General features: G+C 46.6%; 1 protein-coding gene across 1 annotated transcript in view; it reads right to left on the bottom strand.

Annotated features, from left to right (window-relative positions):
- KCNH6 (potassium voltage-gated channel subfamily H member 6) overlaps nucleotides 1-23,003 on the bottom strand; it is a 168,413-nt gene that overhangs the window by 129,644 nt on the left and 15,766 nt on the right. The window lies entirely within an intron of this gene.

Below are 23,003 nucleotides of genomic sequence, written 5' to 3'. Positions count from 1 at the left end.
GAGAAAGAGAGAGAGAAGGGGTCAGAGGCGGTGCGGGGTGTGGAGAAGTGATGCCCGGCACCGGGTTGCCGGCAGAAAATGACCGCGCCTTTAACTCGGAAGGGAATCTGGAGACGCAGATTTGAGGAAGAGAAGTGATACGTGGATAGTGTTATAATGTGATGTATATGCCACTACTCCTATATCACCTCCTCATACTGTACCTCATCTCTCTCCTATATCCCCTCCATATACTGTACCTCATCTCTCTCCCTATATCCCCTCCTCATACTGTAACTCATCTCTCCCCTATATCCCCTCCTCATACTGTACCTCATCTCTCTCCCTATATCCCATCCTCATACTGTAACTCATCTCTCTCCCTATATCCCCTCCTCATACTGTAACTCATCTCTCTCCCTATATCCCCTCCTCATACTGTAACTCATCTCTCTCCCTATATCCCCTCCTCATACTGTAACTCATCTCTCTCCCTATATCCCCTCCTCATACTGTAACTCATCTCCTCATACTGTAACTCATCTCTCTCCCTATATCCCCTCCTCATACTGTAACTCATCTCTCTCCCTATATCCCCTCCTCATACTGTACCTCATCTCTCTCCCTATATCCCCTCCTCATACTGTAACTCATCTCTCTCCCTATATCCCCTCCTCATACTGTAACTCATCTCTCCCCTATATCCCCTCCTCATACTGTAACTCATCTCTCTCCCTATATCCCCTCCTCATACTGTAACTCATCTCTCTCCCTATATCCCCTCCTCATACTGTAACTCATCTCTCTCCCTATATCCCCTCCTCATACTGTACCTCATCTCTCTCCCTATATCCCCTCCTCATACTGTAACTCATCTCTCTCCCTATATCCCCTCCTCATACTGTACCTCATCTCTCTCCCTATATCCCCTCCTCATACTGTAACTCATCTCTCTCCCTATATCCCCTCCTCATACTGTACCTCATCTCTCCCCTATATCCCCTCCTCATACTGTAACTCATCTCTCTCCCTATATCCCAACCTCATACTGTAACTCATCTCTCTCCCTATATCCCCATCTCATACTTTAACTCATCTCTCTCCTATATCCCCTCCTCATACTGTAACTCATCTCTCCCTATATCCCCTCCTCATACTGTAACTCATCTCTCTCCCTATATCCCCTCCTCATACTGTAACTCATCTCTCTCCCTATATCCCCTCCTCATACTGTAACTCATCTCTCCCCTATATCCCCTCCTCATACTGTAACTCATCACTCTCCTATATCCCCTCCTCATACTGTAACTCATCTCTCCCCCTATATCCCAACCTCATACTGTAACTCATCTCTCTCCCTATATCCCCTCCTCATACTGTAACTCATCTCTCTCCCTATATCCCCTCCTCATACTGTAACTCATCTCTCCCCTATATCCCATCCTCATACTGTACCTCATCTCTCTCCCTATATCCCCTCCTCATACTGTACCTCATCTCTCTCCCTATATCCCCTCCTCATACTGTAACTCATCTCTCTCCCTATATCCCCTCCTCATACTGTAACTCATCTCTCTCCCTATATCCCCTCCTCATACTGTACCTCATCTCTCTCCCTATATCCCCTCCTCATACTGTAACTCATCTCTCTCCCTATATCCCCTCCTCATACTGTAACTCATCTCTCTCCCTATATCCCCTCCTCATACTGTAACTCATCTCTCTCCCTATATCCCCTCCTCATACTGTACCTCATCTCTCTCCCTATATCCCCTCCTCATACTGTAACTCATCTCTCTCCCTATATCCCCTCCTCATACTGTAACTCATCTCTCCCCTATATCCCCTCCTCATACTGTAACTCATCTCTCTCCCTATATCCCAACCTCATACTGTAACTCATCTCTCTCCCTATATCCCCTCCTCATACTGTAACTCATCTCTCTCCCTATATCCCCTCCTCATACTGTAACTCATCTCTCTCCCTATATCCCCTCCTCATACTGTAACTCATCTCTCTCCCTATATCCCCTCCTCATACTGTACCTCATCTCTCTCCCTATATCCCCTCCTCATACTGTAACTCATCTCTCTCCCTATATCCCCTCCTCATACTGTACCTCATCTCTCTCCCTATATCCCCTCCTCATACTGTAACTCATCTCTCTCCCTATATCCCCTCCTCATACTGTACCTCATCTCTCCCCTATATCCCCTCCTCATACTGTAACTCATCTCTCTCCCTATATCCCAACCTCATACTGTAACTCATCTCTCTCCCTATATCCCCTCCTCATACTGTAACTCATCTCTCTCCCTATATCCCCTCCTCATACTGTAACTCATCTCTCCCCTATATCCCCTCCTCATACTGTAACTCATCACTCTCCTATATCCCCTCCTCATACTGTAACTCATCTCTCCCCCTATATCCCAACCTCATACTGTAACTCATCTCTCTCCCTATATCCCCTCCTCATACTGTAACTCATCTCTCCCCTATATCCTCTCCTCATACTGTAACTCATCTCTCTCCCTATATCCCCTCCTCATACTGTAACTCATCTCTCCCCTATATCCCCTCCTCATACTGTAACTCATCTCTCTCCCTATAACCCCTCCTCATACTGTAACTTATCTCTCCCCTATATCCCCTCCTCATACTGTAACTCATCTCTCCAGTATATCCCCTCCTCATACTGTAAATCATCTCTCCCCCTATATCCCCTCCTCATACTGTAACTCATCTCTCCCCCTATATCCCCTCCTCATACTGTACCTCATCTCTCCCCTATATCCACTCCTCATACTGTAACTCATCTCTCTCCCTATATCCCCATCTCATACTGTAACTCATCTCTCTCCCTATATCCCCTCCTCATACTGTACCTCATCTCTCTCCCTATATCCCCTCCTCATACTGTACCTCATCTCTCTCCTATAACTCCTCCTCATACTGTAACTCATCTCTCCCCTATATCCCCTCCTCATATTGTAACTCATCTCTCTCCCTATATCCCAACCTCATACTGTAACTCATCTCTCTCCCTATATCCCCTCCTCATACTGTAACTCATCTCTCTCCCTATATCCCCTCCTCATACTGTACCTCATCTCTCTCCCTATATCCCCTCCTCATACTGTAACTCATCTCTCTCCCTATATCCCCTCCTCATACTGTAACTCATCTCTTCCCCTATATCCCAACCTCATACTGTAACTCATCTCTCTCCCTATATCCCCTCCTCATACTGTAACTCATCTCTCCCCTATATCCCCTCCTCATACTGTAACTCATCTCTCTCCTATATCCCCTCCTCATACTGTAACTCATCTCTTCCCCTATATCCCAACCTCATACTGTAACTCATCTCTCTCCTATATCCCCTCCTCATACTGTAACTCATCTCTTCCCCTATATCCCAACCTCATACTGTAACCCATCTCTCTCCCTATATCCCCTCCTCATACTGTAACTCATCTCTCTCCTATATCCCCTCCTCATACTGTAACTCATCTCTCTCCTATATCCCCTCCTCATACTGTAACTCATCTCTTCCCCTATATCCCAACCTCATTCTGTAACTCATATCTCTCCCTATATCCCCTCCTCATACTGTAACTCATCTCTCTCCTATATCCCCTCCTCATACTGTAACTCATCTCTTCCCCTATATCCCCTCCTCATACTGTAACTCATCTCTCTCCCTATAACCCCTCCTCATACTGTAACTCATCTCTCTCCCTATATCCACTCCTCATACTGTAACTCATCTCTCTCCCTATATCCCCTCCTCATACTGTAACTCATCTCTCTCCCTATATCCCCTCCTCATACTGTAACTCATCTCTCTCCCTATATCCCCTCCTCATACTGTACCTCATCTCTCTCCCTATATCCCAACCTCATACTGTAACTCATCTCTCTCCCTATATCCCCTCCTCATACTGTAACTCATCTCTTCCCCTATATCCCAACCTCATACTGTAACTCATCTCTCTCCTATATCCCCTCCTCATATTGTAACTCATCTCTCTCCCTATATCCCCTCCTCATACTGTACCTCATCTCTCTCCCTATATCCCAACCTCATACTGTAACTCATCTCTCTCCCTATATCCCCTCCTCATACTGTAACTCATCTCTTCCCCTATATCCCAACCTCATACTGTAACTCATCTCTCTCCCTATATCCCCTCCTCATACTGTAACTCATCTCTCTCCCTATATCCCCTCCTCATACTGTAACTCATCTCTCTCCCTATATCCCCTCCTCATACTGTAACTCATCTCTTCCCCTATATCCTAACCTCATGCTGTAACTCATCTCTCTCCCTATATCCCCTCCTCATACTGTAACTCATCTCTCTCCCTATATCCCCTCCTCATACTGTAACTCATCTCTCTCCCTATATCCCCTCCTCATACTGTAACTCATCTCTCTCCTATATCCCCTCCTCATACTGTAACTCATCTCTCCCCCTATATCCTCCCCTCATACTGTAACTCATCTCTCCCTATATCCCCTCCTCATACTGTAACTCATCTATCTCCCTATATCCCCTCCTCATACTGTAACTCATCTCTCCCCTATATCCCCTCCTCATACTGTAACTCATCTCTCTCCCTATATCCCCTCCTCATACTGTAACTCATCTCTCTCCCTATATCCCTTCCTCATACTGTAACTCATCTCTCACCCTATATCCCCTCCTCATACTGTAACTCATCTCTCTCCCTATATCCCAACCTCATACTGTAACTCATCTCTCTCCCTATATCCCTTCCTCATACTGTAACTCATCTCTCCCCTATATCCCCTCCTCATACTGTAACTCATCTCTCTCCCTATAACCCCTCCTCATACTGTAACTCATCTCTCCCCCTATATCCCCTCCTCATACTGTAACTCATCTCTCTCCTATATCCCCTCCTCATACTGTAACTCATCTCTCCCCTATATCCCCTCCTCATACTGTAACTCATCTCTCCCCCTATATCCCCTCCTCATACTGTAACTCATCTCTCCCCTATATCCCCTCCTCATACTGTAACTCATCTCTCTCCCTATATCCCCTCCTCATACTGTAACTAATCTCTCTTCTATATCCCCTCCTCATACTGTAACTCATCTCTCTCCCTATATCCCCTCCTCATACTGTACCTCATCTCTCCCCCTATATCCCCTCCTCATACTGTAACTCATCTCTCTCCCTATATCCCCTCCTCATACTGTAACTCATCTCTCTCCCTATAACCCCTCCTCATACTGTACCTCATCTCTCCCCCTATATCCCCTCCTCATACTGTAACTCATCTCTCTCCCTATATCCCCTCCTCATACTGTAACTCATCTCTCTCCCTATATCCCCTCCTCATACTGTAACTCATCTCTCTCCTATATCCCCTCCTCATACTGTAACTCATCTCTCCCCCTATATCCTCCCCTCATACTGTAACTCATCTCTCTCCTATATCGCCACCTCATACTGTAACTCATCTCTCCCCCTATATCCCCTCCTCATACTGTAACTCATCTCTCTCCCTATATCCTCCCCTCATACTGTAACTCATCTCTCTCCTATATCCCCTCCTCATACTGTAACTCATCTCTCCCCCTATATCCCCTCCTCATACTGTAACTCATCTCTCTCCCTATATCCCCTCCTCATACTGTAACTCATCTCTCCCCTATATCCTCTCCTCATACTGTAACTCATCTCTCTCCCTATATCCCCTCCTCATACTGTAACTCATCTCTCCCCTATATCCCCTCCTCATACTGTAACTCATCTCTCTCCCTATAACCCCTCCTCATACTGTAACTCATCTCTCCCCTATATCCCCTCCTCATACTGTAACTCATCTCTCCAGTATATCCCCTCCTCATACTGTAACTCATCTCTCCCCCTATATCCCCTCCTCATACTGTAACTCATCTCTCCCCCTATATCCCCTCCTCATACTGTACCTCATCTCTCCCCTATATCCACTCCTCATACTGTAACTCATCTCTCTCCCTATATCCCCATCTCATACTGTAACTCATCTCTCTCCCTATATCCCCTCCTCATACTGTACCTCATCTCTCTCCCTATATCCCCTCCTCATACTGTACCTCATCTCTCTCCTATAACCCCTCCTCATACTGTAACTCATCTCTCCCCTATATCCCCTCCTCATATTGTAACTCATCTCTCTCCCTTTATCCCAACCTCATACTGTAACTCATCTCTCTCCCTATATCCCCTCCTCATACTGTAACTCATCTCTCTCCCTATATCCCCTCCTCATACTGTACCTCATCTCTCTCCCTATATCCCCTCCTCATACTGTAACTCATCTCTCTCCCTATATCCCCTCCTCATACTGTAACTCATCTCTTCCCCTATATCCCAACCTCATACTGTAACTCATCTCTCTCCCTATATCCCCTCCTCATACTGTAACTCATCTCTCCCCTATATCCCCTCCTCATACTGTAACTCATCTCTCTCCTATATCCCCTCCTCATACTGTAACTCATCTCTTCCCCTATATCCCAACCTCATACTGTAACTCATCTCTCTCCTATATCCCCTCCTCATACTGTAACTCATCTCTTCCCCTATATCCCAACCTCATACTGTAACTCATCTCTCTCCCTATATCCCCTCCTCATACTGTAACTCATCTCTCTCCTATATCCCCTCCTCATACTGTAACTCATCTCTCCCCCTATATCCCCTCCTCATACTGTAACTCATCTCTCTCCCTATATCCTCCCCTCATACTGTAACTCATCTCTCTCCTATATCCCCTCCTCATACTGTAACTCATCTCTCCCCCTATATCCCCTCCTCATACTGTAACTCATCTCTCTCCCTATATCCCCTCCTCATACTGTAACTCATCTCTCCCCTATATCCTCTCCTCATACTGTAACTCATCTCTCTCCCTATATCCCCTCCTCATACTGTAACTCATCTCTCCCCTATATCCCCTCCTCATACTGTAACTCATCTCTCTCCCTATAACCCCTCCTCATACTGTAACTCATCTCTCCCCTATATCCCCTCCTCATACTGTAACTCATCTCTCCAGTATATCCCCTCCTCATACTGTAACTCATCTCTCCCCCTATATCCCCTCCTCATACTGTAACTCATCTCTCCCCCTATATCCCCTCCTCATACTGTACCTCATCTCTCCCCTATATCCACTCCTCATACTGTAACTCATCTCTCTCCCTATATCCCCTCCTCATACTGTAACTCATCTCTCTCCCTATAACCCCTCCTCATACTGTACCTCATCTCTCCCCCTATATCCCCTCCTCATACTGTAACTCATCTCTCTCCCTATATCCCCTCCTCATACTGTAACTCATCTCTCTCCCTATATCCCCTCCTCATACTGTAACTCATCTCTCTCCTATATCCCCTCCTCATACTGTAACTCATCTCTCCCCCTATATCCTCCCCTCATACTGTAACTCATCTCTCTCCTATATCGCCACCTCATACTGTAACTCATCTCTCCCCCTATATCCCCTCCTCATACTGTAACTCATCTCTCTCCCTATATCCTCCCCTCATACTGTAACTCATCTCTCTCCTATATCCCCTCCTCATACTGTAACTCATCTCTCCCCCTATATCCCCTCCTCATACTGTAACTCATCTCTCTCCCTATATCCCCTCCTCATACTGTAACTCATCTCTCCCCTATATCCTCTCCTCATACTGTAACTCATCTCTCTCCCTATATCCCCTCCTCATACTGTAACTCATCTCTCCCCTATATCCCCTCCTCATACTGTAACTCATCTCTCTCCCTATAACCCCTCCTCATACTGTAACTCATCTCTCCCCTATATCCCCTCCTCATACTGTAACTCATCTCTCCAGTATATCCCCTCCTCATACTGTAACTCATCTCTCCCCCTATATCCCCTCCTCATACTGTAACTCATCTCTCCCCCTATATCCCCTCCTCATACTGTACCTCATCTCTCCCCTATATCCACTCCTCATACTGTAACTCATCTCTCTCCCTATATCCCCATCTCATACTGTAACTCATCTCTCTCCCTATATCCCCTCCTCATACTGTACCTCATCTCTCTCCCTATATCCCCTCCTCATACTGTACCTCATCTCTCTCCTATAACCCCTCCTCATACTGTAACTCATCTCTCCCCTATATCCCCTCCTCATATTGTAACTCATCTCTCTCCCTTTATCCCAACCTCATACTGTAACTCATCTCTCTCCCTATATCCCCTCCTCATACTGTAACTCATCTCTCTCCCTATATCCCCTCCTCATACTGTACCTCATCTCTCTCCCTATATCCCCTCCTCATACTGTAACTCATCTCTCTCCCTATATCCCCTCCTCATACTGTAACTCATCTCTTCCCCTATATCCCAACCTCATACTGTAACTCATCTCTCTCCCTATATCCCCTCCTCATACTGTAACTCATCTCTCCCCTATATCCCCTCCTCATACTGTAACTCATCTCTCTCCTATATCCCCTCCTCATACTGTAACTCATCTCTTCCCCTATATCCCAACCTCATACTGTAACTCATCTCTCTCCTATATCCCCTCCTCATACTGTAACTCATCTCTTCCCCTATATCCCAACCTCATACTGTAACTCATCTCTCTCCCTATATCCCCTCCTCATACTGTAACTCATCTCTCTCCTATATCCCCTCCTCATACTGTAACTCATCTCTCCCCCTATATCCCCTCCTCATACTGTAACTCATCTCTCTCCCTATATCCTCCCCTCATACTGTAACTCATCTCTCTCCTATATCCCCTCCTCATACTGTAACTCATCTCTCCCCCTATATCCCCTCCTCATACTGTAACTCATCTCTCTCCCTATATCCCCTCCTCATACTGTAACTCATCTCTCCCCTATATCCTCTCCTCATACTGTAACTCATCTCTCTCCCTATATCCCCTCCTCATACTGTAACTCATCTCTCCCCTATATCCCCTCCTCATACTGTAACTCATCTCTCTCCCTATAACCCCTCCTCATACTGTAACTCATCTCTCCCCTATATCCCCTCCTCATACTGTAACTCATCTCTCCAGTATATCCCCTCCTCATACTGTAACTCATCTCTCCCCCTATATCCCCTCCTCATACTGTAACTCATCTCTCCCCCTATATCCCCTCCTCATACTGTACCTCATCTCTCCCCTATATCCACTCCTCATACTGTAACTCATCTCTCTCCCTATATCCCCATCTCATACTGTAACTCATCTCTCTCCCTATATCCCCTCCTCATACTGTACCTCATCTCTCTCCCTATATCCCCTCCTCATACTGTACCTCATCTCTCTCCTATAACCCCTCCTCATACTGTAACTCATCTCTCCCCTATATCCCCTCCTCATATTGTAACTCATCTCTCTCCCTTTATCCCAACCTCATACTGTAACTCATCTCTCTCCCTATATCCCCTCCTCATACTGTAACTCATCTCTCTCCCTATATCCCCTCCTCATACTGTACCTCATCTCTCTCCCTATATCCCCTCCTCATACTGTAACTCATCTCTCTCCCTATATCCCCTCCTCATACTGTAACTCATCTCTTCCCCTATATCCCAACCTCATACTGTAACTCATCTCTCTCCCTATATCCCCTCCTCATACTGTAACTCATCTCTCCCCTATATCCCCTCCTCATACTGTAACTCATCTCTCTCCTATATCCCCTCCTCATACTGTAACTCATCTCTTCCCCTATATCCCAACCTCATACTGTAACTCATCTCTCTCCTATATCCCCTCCTCATACTGTAACTCATCTCTTCCCCTATATCCCAACCTCATACTGTAACTCATCTCTCTCCCTATATCCCCTCCTCATACTGTAACTCATCTCTCTCCTATATCCCCTCCTCATACTGTAACTCATCTCTTCCCCTATATCCCAACCTCATTCTGTAACTCATCTCTCTCCCTATATCCCCTCCTCATACTGTAACTCATCTCTCTCCTATATCCCCTCCTCATACTGTAACTCATCTCTTCCCCTATATCCCCTCCTCATACTGTAACTCATCTCTCTCCCTATAACCCCTCCTCATACTGTAACTCATCTCTCTCCCTATATCCACTCCTCATACTGTAACTCATCTCTCTCCCTATATCCCCTCCTCATACTGTAACTCATCTCTCTCCCTATATCCCCTCCTCATACTGTAACTCATCTCTCTCCCTATATCCCCTCCTCATACTGTACCTCATCTCTCTCCCTATATCCCAACCTCATACTGTAACTCATCTCTCTCCCTATATCCCCTCCTCATACTGTAACTCATCTCTTCCCCTATATCCCAACCTCATACTGTAACTCATCTCTCTCCCTATATCCCCTCCTCATACTGTAACTCATCTCTCTCCCTATATCCCCTCCTCATACTGTAACTCATCTCTCTCCCTATATCCCCTCCTCATACTGTAACTCATCTCTTCCCCTATATCCCAACCTCATATTGTAACTCATCTCTCTCCCTATATCCCCTCCTCATACTGTAACTCATCTCTCTCCCTATATCCCCTCCTCATACTGTAACTCATCTCTCTCCCTATATCCCCTCCTCATACTGTAACTCATCTCTCTCCTATATCCCCTCCTCATACTGTAACTCATCTCTCCCCCTATATCCTCCCCTCATACTGTAACTCATCTCTCCCTATATCCCCTCCTCATACTGTAACTCATCTATCTCCCTATATCCCCTCCTCATACTGTAACTCATCTCTCCCCTATATCCCCTCCTCATACTGTAACTCATCTCTCTCCCTATATCCCCTCCTCATACTGTAACTCATCTCTCTCCCTATATCCCTTCCTCATACTGTAACTCATCTCTCACCCTATATCCCCTCCTCATACTGTAACTCATCTCTCTCCCTATATCCTCCCCTCATACTGTAACTCATCTCTCTCCTATATCCCCTCCTCATACTGTAACTCATCTCTCCCCCTATATCCCCTCCTCATACTGTAACTCATCTCTCTCCCTATATCCCCTCCTCATACTGTACCTCATCTCTCTTCTATATCCCCTCCTCATACTGTAACTCATCTCTCCCCTATATCCCCTCCTCATACTGTAACTCATCTCTCCCCTATATCCCCTCCTCATACTGTAACTCATCTCTCTCCCTATATCCCCTCCTCATACTGTAACTCATCTCTCTCCCTATATCCCAACCTCATACTGTAACTCATCTCTCTCCCTATATCCCCTCCTCATACTGTAACTCATCTCTCTCCCTATATCCCCTCCTCATACTGTAACTCATCTCTCTCCCTATATCCCCTCCTCATACTGTAACTCATCTCTCTCCTTATATCCCCTCCTCATACTGTAACTCATCTCTCCCCTATATCCCCTCCTCATACTGTAACTCATCTCTCTCCCTATATCCCAACCTCATACTGTAACTCATCTCTCTCCCTATAACCCCTCCTCATACTGTAACTCATCTCTCCCCTATATCCCCTCCTCATACTGTAACTCATCTCTCTCCCTATAACCCCTCCTCATACTGTAACTCATCTCTCTCCCTATATCCCCATCTCATACTGTAACTCATCTCTCTCCTATATCCCCTCCTCATACTGTAACTCATCTCTCTCCCTATATCCCCTCCTCATACTGTAACTCATCTCTCTCCCTATATCCCCTCCTCATACTGTAACTCATCTCTCTCCCTATAACCCCTCCTCATACTGTAACTCATCTCTCCCTATATCCCCTCCTCATACTGTAACTCATCTCTCTCCCTATATCCCCATCTCATACTGTAACTCATCTCTCTCCCTATATCCCCTCCTCATACTGTAACTCATCTCTCTCCCTATAACCCCTCCTCATACTGTAACTCATCTCTCTCCCTATAACCCCTCCTCATACTGTAACTCATCTCTCTCCCTATATCCCCATCTCATACTGTAACTCATCTCTCCCCTATATCCCCTCCTCATACTGTAACTCATCTCTCTCCCTATATCCCCATCTCATACTGTAACTCATCTCTCTCCCTATAACCCCTCCTCATACTGTAACTCATCTCTCCCTATATCCCTTCCTCATACTGTAACTCATCTCTCTCCCTATATCCCCTCCTCATACTGTAACTCATCTCTCTCCCTATATCCCCTCCTCATACTGTAACTCATCTATCTCCCTATATCCCCTCCTCATACTGTAACTCATCTCTCTCCTTATATCCCCTCCTCATACTGTAACTCATCTCTCTCCCTATATCCCCATCTCATACTGTAACTCATCTCTCTCCCTATATCCCCTCCTCAGACTGTAACTCATCTCTCTCCCTATATCCCCTCCTCATACCTCATCTCTCTCCCTATAACCCCTCCTCATACTGTAACTCATCTCTCCCCTATATCCCCTCCTCATACTGTAACTCATCTCTCTCCCTATATCCCCTCCTCATACTGTACCTCATCTCTCTCCTATATCTCCTCCTCATACTGTAACTCATCTCTCTCCCTATATCCCCTCCTCATACTGTAACTCATCTCTCTCCCTATATCCCCTCCTCATACTGTAACTCATCTCTCTCCCTATATCCCCTCCTCATACTGTAACTCATCTCTCTCCCTATAACCCCTCCTCATACTGTAACTCATCTCTCTCCTATATCCCCTCCTCATACTGTAACTCATCTCTCCCCCTATATCCCCTCCTCATACTGTAACTCATCTCTCCCCTATATCCCCTCCTCATACTGTAACTCATCTCTCTCCCTATAACCCCTCCTCATACTGTAACTCACCTCTCTCCCTATAACCCCTCCTCATACTGTAACTCATCTCTCTCCCTATATCCCCTCCTCATACTGTAACTCATCTCTCTCCCTATAACCCCTCCTCATACTGTAACTCATCTCTCTCCCTATATCCCCTCCTCATACTGTAACTCATCTCTCTCCCTATATCCCCTCCTCATACTGTAACTCATCTCTCTCCTATATCCCCTCCTCATACTGTAACTCACCTCTCTCCCTATATCCCCTCCTCATACTGTACCTCATCTCTCTCCCTATAACCCCTCCTCATAGCTCATCTCTCTCCATATAACCCCTCAGTATAACTCCTCCTATTACCCCATATAACCTCTCCCTGTAACTCCTCCTATTACCCCATATAACCCCTCCCTATAACTCCCTACAGTTACCCAGTGAGCAGCACCCCGAGGGTTCCCTACAGCTACCCAGCGAGTAGCACCCAGAGGGATCCCTACAGCTACCCAGCGAGCAGCACCCCGAGGGATCCCTACAGCATTCCCAGCGAGCAGCACCCCGAGGGATCCCTACAGCTACCCAGCGAGCAGCACCCCGAGGGATCCCTACAGCATACCCAGCAAGCAGCACCCCAAGGGTTCCCTACAGCATACCCAGCGAGCAGCACCCTGAGGGATCCCTACAGCATACCCAGTGAGCAGCACCCCGAGGGATCCCTACAGCTACCCAGTGAGCAGCCCCCTGAGGGTTCCCTACAGCATACCCAGCGAGCAGCACCCCGAGGGATCCCTACAGCACACCCAGCGAGCAGCACCCCGAGGGATCCATGCAGCATACCCAGCGAGCAGAACCCGAGGGATCCCTACAGCACACCCAGCGAGCAGCACACCGAGGGATCCCTACAGCATACCCAGCGAGCAGCACCCCGAGGGATCCCTGCAGCATACCCAGCGAGCAGCACCCTGAGGGATCCCTACAGCACACCCAGCGAGCAGCACCCCAAGGGTTCCCTACAGCACACCCAGCGAGCAGCACCCCGAGGGTTCCCTGCAGTTACCCAGCGAGCCGCACCCCGAGGGATCCCTACAGCATACCCAGCGATCAGCAACCCGAGGGTTCCCTACAGCACACCCAGCGAGCAGCACCCCGAGGTATCCCTGCAGCATACCCAGCGAGCAGCACCCCGAGGGATCCCTACAGCTACCCAGCGAGCAGCACCCCGAGGGTTCCCTACAGCATACCCAGCGAGCAGCACCCCAAGGGTTCCGTGCAGTTAACCAGCGTGCTACACCCCGAGGGATCCCTACAGCATACCCAGCGAGCAGCACCCGAGGGATCCCTACAGCACACCCAGCGAGCAGCACCCCGAGGGATCCCTACAGCACACCCAGCGAGCAGCACCCCGAGGGATCCCTGCAGCATACCCAGCGAGCCGCACCCCGAGGGATCCCTACAGCATACCCAGCGAGCAGCACCCCGAGGGATCCCTACAGCACACCCAGAGAGCAGCACCCCGAGGGTTCCCTACAGCACACCCAGCGAGCAGCACCCCGAGGGATCCCTGCAGCATACCCAGCGAGCAGCCCCCCGAGGGATCCCTACAGCATACCCAGCGAGCAGCACCCCGAGTGTTCCCTGCAGTTACCCAGCGAGCCGCACCCCGAGGGATCCCTACAGCATACCCAGCGAGCAGCACCCCGAGGGATCCCTACAGCACACCCAGCGAGCAGCACCCCGAGGGATCCCTACAGCACACCCAGCGAGCAGCACCCGAGGGTTCCCTACAGCTACCCAGCGAGCCGCTGACCCCTCTCTCCATCCCCTCAGGCTGCAAGTTCCTGATCGCTAATGCGCAGATGGACAACTGCACCATCATTTACATCCTGACCCCAGTAATGGCTGTCAGCTTTCTCCCTGGGTCACCGTCCTTCCCATGTTACTTATTAGGTATATCCCTGTATACCTTTCCTTTCTTACAAGGGGTCCAACCTTTCCTTATACACATCTCCTGTATCTGCCCTCACAGTCTCCATGTGGAATGAATCCCGCGCTGTAACTGCCCTTACTGTAAAGATCCCTTTCCTTACACACATCTCCGGTATCTGCCCTCAGTCTCCATGGGGAATGTGTCCCGCACTGTAACTGCCCTTACTGTAAAGATCCCTTTCCTTACACATATCTCCTGTATCTGCCCTCACAGTCTCCATGGGGAATGAATCCCGCACTGTAACTGCCCTTACTGTAAAGATCCCTTTCCTTACACATATCTCCTGTATCTGCCCTCACAGTCTCCATGGGGAATGAATCCCTCGCTGTAACTGCCCTTACTGTAAAGATCCCTTTCCTTACACATATCTCCTGTATCTGCCCTCACAGTCTCCATGGGGAATGAATCCTGCACTGTAACTGCCCTTACTGTAAAGAACCCTTTCCTTACACACATCTCCTGTATCTGCCCTCACAGTCTCCATGGGGAATGAATCCCGCACTGTAACTGCCCTTACTGTAAAGATCCCTTTCCTTACACATATCTCCTGTATCTGCCCTCACAGTCTCCATGGGGAATGAATCCCTCGCTGTAACTGCCCTTACTGTAAAGATCCCTTTCCTTACACACATCTCCTGTATCTGCCCTCACAGTCTCCATGGGGAATGAATCCCGCACTGTAACTGCCCTTACTGTAAAGATCCCTTTCCTTACACATATCTCCTGTATCTGACCTCACAGTCTCCATGGGGAATGAATACCTCGCTGTAACTGCCCTTACTGTAAAGATCCCTTTCCTTACACATATCTCCTGTATCTGCCCTCACAGTCTCCATGGGGAATTAATCCCGCACAGTAACTGCCCTTACTGTTAAAATCCCTTTCCTTTGTTGCTGGTGAAATCTCCTTTCCTCCAACCTTAAGGGATGGCCCCGAGTCCTTAGTACTGCCCGTGGGATGAAGAGTTCTTTTGAAAGCTCCTTGTATTGTCCCCGAATATATTTGTATATAGTTATCATATCCCCTCTTGGGCGCCTCTTTTCTAATGTAAATACATCTAATTTAGCTAGCCTCTCCTCATAAGTTAGAATGTCCATCCCCTTTATTAATTTGGTGGCTCTTCTCTGCACTCTCTCTAGTTCCACAATGTCTTTTTTATGTGATGCCCAAAACTGAACCCAGTATGTTCATTTAAACGGAAAATAACGTCGGTCCCGTTCCTTCTGCGGGGAGACCTCTGATATCTACTCTGAAATCATATTTACTTAGAATATTAAAAACAGGATTCGTGCAGCAGTGATCAGATAGGAGAGGAGAGAAAGCACAGCCTGTTGTGGAATAAGCCTTTCCTTCTTCAGGCAAGTTTCACGGCAGTAACACAATAGGGGTTTATACCCAAAGGATTTCCCCACCTTATGTATAGAATAGAAAAAGGTAATTATGCATTTATTTATGAATAACTAGCTAAAGTCTCACTTCTTCTCTTTCCTCTCCCTCTCTCCTCCCCCTCCTCTCTCCCTTCCACACCCTCCTTCTCTCTCCTCTCCCTCTATCCCACTCTCTCCTCCTCCCCTTCTTCTTTCTCCCTCTCTCCTCCTTCCTCTCGCCCTTTCCTCTCTCCATTCCACACCCTCCTTCCTCTCCTCTCCCCCTCCCTCTCTCCTCCACCCGGGTTCACCCTCCCCTTACTCTTTCCTCCTCCCTCCCCTCCCCCTTCTCTTCTCTTTCTCCCTCTCTCCTCCTCCCTCCCCCCATCTCCCTTTCCCCCTTCCCTTTCTCCCACTCTCCTCCAACCTCTCCTCCTCCCTCCCCTTCCCCCTTCTCTTTCTCCCTCTCTCCTCCTCCCTCCCCTCCCTCTCTCCTCCCTCCCCTCCCTCTTTCCTCCTCCCTCCCCACCCTTCCCCATCTCTCCCTCCCTTCCTTTCTTCCTCTCCCCTTCTCTCTCCCCCCCCTCATCTCTTCCCCCCACCACTTTCCTTTAATATCTTATGATATCCCCAATTCTTTCTGCCTCTCCCGCGTTCTCACTTCCTCCTCACGCGCCAACCGACTTCCTCTCTGTCTTTCTCCGTCTCTCCTTATCTGCCACCAGGCTGTGTGCCTTATGATGTCACCAGAGACATAGCCTTCCCAGGTACAACACCCACCTGCCCACATGTGATAAATTAATCGGCCGCGGAAAAACCCTTCCTAAAAGCGGCCGTCTATCATCATCATCATCATTAATCAGCCTCGCACGGGTGGGATCCAAAAGGTCCAAATAGCTGCCTGTGAATGGGTTTGCGGGCTCTGCACTTCTATATAGAGACTATCCTTTAAAAAGGACCTGGGGTTCAAAAGCGTGGCAAAAAATACACAAAAACTAAAAAAAAAAAGAGTTGGGTTGTTCCTTTTTCTTTCCTTATGTCGATCTCTTATTATAAGGAGATGTACCTTTGCAAAGTGCCCATGAATTGCATATATATTTTTGGGGGCTATTGGCTATTTGGGGGGGTTATTAAATGAGGGTGGCACCTACCTGGCTCTCTCTCTATGAGAAGATGCAGTAGCCAGGCACAGGCGATGAGGTTCAAGACTTCCTCAATAAATCTAGTAGCATTTCACAACTGGAACAGTCTAACGGAGACTCTCACAGCCGCCACCAGGCTAAGTTCTTTCATAACTAAGGCTGTCTCACATGTAAATCTGGTCTGTAACTGTTACATACGCCTATAATATATATTATCTGTAACTGTTACATACGCCTATAATATATATTATCTGTAACTGTTACATACGCCCATAATATATATTATCTGTAACTGTTACATACGCCTATAATATATATTATCTGTAACTGTTACATACGCCTATAATATATATTATCTGTAACTGTTACATACGCCTATAATATATATTATCTGTAACTGTTACATACGCCTATAACATATATTATCTGTAACTGTTACATACGCCTATAATATATATTATCTGTAACTGTTACATACGCCTATAACATATATTATCTGTAACTGTTACATACGCCTATAATATATATTATCTGTAACTGTTACATACGCCAATAATATATATTATCTGTAACTGTTACATACGCCTATAATATATATTATCTATAACCGTTACATACGCCTATAATATATATTATCTGTAACTGTTACATACGCCAATAATATATATTATCTGTAACTGTTACATACGCCCATAATATATATTATCTGTAACTGTTACACGCGCCTATAATATATATTATCTGTAACTGTTACATACGCCTATAATATATATTATCTGTAACTGTTACATACGCCCATAATATATATTATCTGTAACTGTTACATACGCCTATAATATATATTATCTGTAACTGTTACATACGCCTATAATATATATTATCTGTAACTGTTACATACGCCTATAATATATATTATCTATAACTGTTACATACGCCTATAATATATATTATCTGTAACTGTTACATACGCCTATAATATATATTATCTGTAACTGTTACATACGCCTATAATATATATTATCTGTAACTGTTATATACGCCCATAATATATATTATCTGTAACTGTTACATACGCCTATAATATATATTATCTGTAACTGTTATATACGCCCATAATATATATTATCCCTAACTGTCCATGCGATGTCTGTAACTGTTACATACGCCTATAATATATATTATCTCTAACTGTCCATGCGATGTCTGTAACTGTTACATACGCCCATAATATATATTATCTCTAACTGTCCATGCAATGTCTTGTATATAATGTATAACCCGGCTCACTTATTGTAACTGTATTTGTAACCCTGTATCTGTCATCATAACTCTGTGCCCAGGACATACCTGAAAACGAGGGGTAACTCTCACTGTATTACTTCCTCGTAACACATGTTATAACTCTATGCCCAGGACATGCGTGAGAACGAGGGGTAACTCTCACTGTATTACTTCCTCGTAACACATGTTATAACTCTATGCCCAGGACATGCGTGAGAACGAGGGGTAACTCTCACTGTATTACTTCCTCGTAACACATGTTATAACTCTATGCCCAGGACATGCGTGAGAACGAGGGGTAACTCTCACTGTATTACTGCCTGTAACACATGTTATAACTCTGTGCCCAGGACATGCGTGAGAACGAGAGGTAACTCTCACTGTATTACTGCCTGTAACACGTTATAACTCTGTGCCCAGGACATGCGTGAGAACGAGCGGTAACTCTCACTGTATTACTGCCTGTAACACGTTATAACTCTGTGCCCAGGACATGCGTGAGAACGAGCGGTAACTCTCACTGTATTACTTCCTCGTAACACACGTTATAACTCTGTGCCCAGGACATGCGTGAGAACGAGGGGTAACTCTCACTGTATTACTTCCTGGTAACACATGTTATAACTTTGTGCCCAGGACATACCTGAAAACAAGAGGTAACTCTCACTGTATTACTGCCTGTAACACATGTTATAACTCTATGCCCAGGACATGCGTGAGAACGAGAGGTAACTCTCACTGTATTACTGCCTGTAACACGTTATAACTCTGTGCCCAGGACATGCGTGAGAACGAGAGGTAACTCTCACTGTATTACTGCCTGTAACACATGTTATAACTCTGTGCCCAGGACATGCGTGAGAACGAGAGGTAACTCTCACTGTATTACTGCCTGTAACACACGTTATAACTCTGTGCCCAGGACATACTTGAAGACGAGAGGTAACTCTCACTGTATTACTGCCTGTAACACATGTTATAACTCTGTGCCCAGGACATACGTGAGAACGAGAGGTAACTCTCACTGTATTACTGCCTGTAACACATGTTATAACTCTGTGCCCAGGACATGCCTGAAAACGAGAGGTAACTCTCACTGTATTACTGCCTGTAACACGTTATAACTCTATGCCCAGGACATGCGTGAGAACGAGGGGTAACTCTCAGTGTATTACTGCCTGTAACACGTTATAACTCTGTGCCCAGGACATGCGTGAGAACGAGAGGTAACTCTCACTGTATTACTGCCTGTAACACGTTATAACTCTGTGCCCAGGACATGCGTGAGAGCGAGAGGTAACTCTCACTGTATTACTTCCTGGTAACACATGTTATAACTCTGTGCCCAGGACATGCCTGAAAACGAGAGGTAACTCTCACTGTATTACTGCCTGTAACACGTTATAACTCTGTGCCCAGGACATGCGTGAGAACGAGAGGTAACTCTCACTGTATTACTGCCTGTAACACATGTTATAACTCTGTGCCCAGGACATGCCTGAAAACGAGAGGTAACTCTCACTGTATTACTGCCTGTAACACGTTATAACTCTGTGCCCAGGACATGCGTGAGAACGAGAGGTAACTCTCACTGTATTACTGCCTGTAACACATGTTATAACTCTGTGCCCAGGACATGCCTGAAAACGAGAGGTAACTCTCACTGTATTACTTCCTGTAACACATGTTATAACTCTGTGCCCAGGACATGCGTGAGAACGAGAGGTAACTCTCACTGTATTACTGCCTGTAACACATGTTATAACTCTGTGCCCAGGACATGCGTGAGAACGAGAGGTAACTCTCACTGTATTACTGCCTGTAACACATGTTATAACTCTGTGCCCAGGACATGCGTGAGAACGAGAGGTAACTCTCACTGTATTACTTCCTGTAACACACGTTATAACTCTGTGCCCAGGACATGCGTGAGAACGAGAGGTAACTCTCACTGTATTACTGCCTGTAACACGTTATAACTCTGTGCCCAGGACATGCGTGAGAACGAGAGGTAACTCTCACTGTATTACTGCCTGTAACATGTTATAACTCTGTGCCCAGGACATGCGTGAGAACGAGAGGTAACTCTCACTGTATTACTGCCTGTAACACGTTATAACTCTGTGCCCAGGACATGCGTGAGAACGAGAGGTAACTCTCACTGTATTACTGCCTGTAACACACGTTATAACTCTGTGCCCAGGACATGCGTGAGAACGAGAGGTAACTCTCTCTGTATTACTGCCTGTAACACACGTTATAACTCTGTGCCCAGGACATGCGTGAGAACGAGAGGTAACTCTCACTGTATTACTTCCTGTAACACATGTTATAACTCTGTGCCCAGGACATGCGTGAGAACGGGAGGTAACTCTCACTGTATTACTGCCTGTAACACATGTTATAACTCTGTGCCCAGGACATGCGTGAGAACGAGAGGTAACTCTCACTGTATTACTGCCTGTAACACACGTTATAACTCTGTGCCCAGGACATGCGTGAGAACGAGAGGTAACTCTCACTGTATTACTGCCTGTAACACATGTTATAACTCTGTGCCCAGGACATGCCTGAAAACGAGAGGTAACTCTCACTGTATTACTGCCTGTAACATGTTATAACTCTGTGCCCAGGACATGCCTGAAAACGAGAGGTAACTCTCACTGTATTACTGCCTGTAACACATGTTATAACTCTGTGCCCAGGACATGCGTGAGAACGAGAGGTAACTCTCACTGTATTACTGCCTGTAACACATGTTATAACTCTGTGCCCAGGACATGCGTGAGAACGAGAGGTAACTCTCACTGTATTACTGCCTGTAACACACGTTATAACTCTGTGCCCAGGACATGCGTGAGAACGAGAGGTAACTCTCACTGTATTACTGCCTGTAATGCATGTTATAACTCTGTGCCCAGGACACGCGTGAGAACGAGAGGTAACTCTCACTGTATTACTGCCTGTAACACATGTTATAACTCTGTGCCCAGGACATGCGTGAGAGCGAGAGGTAACTCTCACTGTATTACTGCCTGTAACACGTTATAACTCTGTGCCCAGGACATGCGTGAGAACGAGAGGTAACTCTCACTGTATTACTGCCTGTAACACATGTTATAACTCTGTGCCCAGGACACGCGTGAGAACGAGAGGTAACTCTCACTGTATTACTGCCTGTAACACATGTTATAACTCTGTGCCCAGGACATGCGTGAGAGCGAGAGGTAACTCTCACTGTATTACTGCCTGTAACACGTTATAACTCTGTGCCCAGGACATGCGTGAGAACGAGAGGTAACTCTCACTGTATTACTGCCTGTAATGCATGTTATAACTCTGTGCCCAGGACACGCGTGAGAACGAGAGGTAACTCTCACTGTATTACTGCCTGTAACACATGTTATAACTCTGTGCCCAGGACATGCGTGAGAGCGAGAGGTAACTCTCACTGTATTACTGCCTGTAACACGTTATAACTCTGTGCCCAGGACATGCGTGAGAACGAGAGGTAACTCTCACTGTATTACTGCCTGTAACACATGTTATAACTCTGTGCCCAGGACACGCGTGAGAACGAGAGGTAACTCTCACTGTATTACTGCCTGTAACACATGTTATAACTCTGTGCCCAGGACATGCGTGAGAGCGAGAGGTAACTCTCACTGTATTACTGCCTGTAACACGTTATAACTCTGTGCCCAGGACATGCGTGAGAACGAGAGGTAACTCTCACTGTATTACTGCCTGTAACACATGTTATAACTCTGTGCCCAGGACACGCGTGAGAACGAGAGGTAACTCTCACTGTATTACTGCCTGTAACACATGTTATAACCCTGTGCCCAGGACATGCGTGAGAGCGAGAGGTAACTCTCACTGTATTACTGCCTGTAACACGTTATAACTCTGTGCCCAGGACATGCGTGAGAACGAGAGGTAACTCTCACTGTATTACTGCCTGTAATGCATGTTATAACTCTGTGCCCAGGACACGCGTGAGAACGAGAGGTAACTCTCACTGTATTACTGCCTGTAACACATGTTATAACTCTGTGCCCAGGACATGCGTGAGAGCGAGAGGTAACTCTCACTGTATTACTGCCTGTAACACGTTATAACTCTGTGCCCAGGACATGCGTGAGAACGAGAGGTAACTCTCACTGTATTACTGCCTGTAACACATGTTATAACTCTGTGCCCAGGACACGCGTGAGAACGAGAGGTAACTCTCACTGTATTACTGCCTGTAACACATGTTATAACTCTGTGCCCAGGACATGCGTGAGAACGAGAGGTAACTCTCACTGTATTACTGCCTGTAACACGTTATAACTCTGTGCCCGGGACATGCGTGAGAACGAGAGGTAACTCACACTGTATTACTGCCTGTAACACATGTTATAACTCTGTGCCCAGGACATGCGTGAGAGCGAGAGGTAACTCTCA

This window comes from Ascaphus truei, chromosome 23 (genome assembly GCF_040206685.1).
Source record: "Ascaphus truei isolate aAscTru1 chromosome 23, aAscTru1.hap1, whole genome shotgun sequence".
In the NCBI taxonomy this organism is placed as follows: Eukaryota; Metazoa; Chordata; class Amphibia; order Anura; family Ascaphidae; genus Ascaphus; species Ascaphus truei.
Note: the sequence above shows the minus strand (reverse complement) of the source record. Positions and strands in the feature narration are given on the sequence as shown.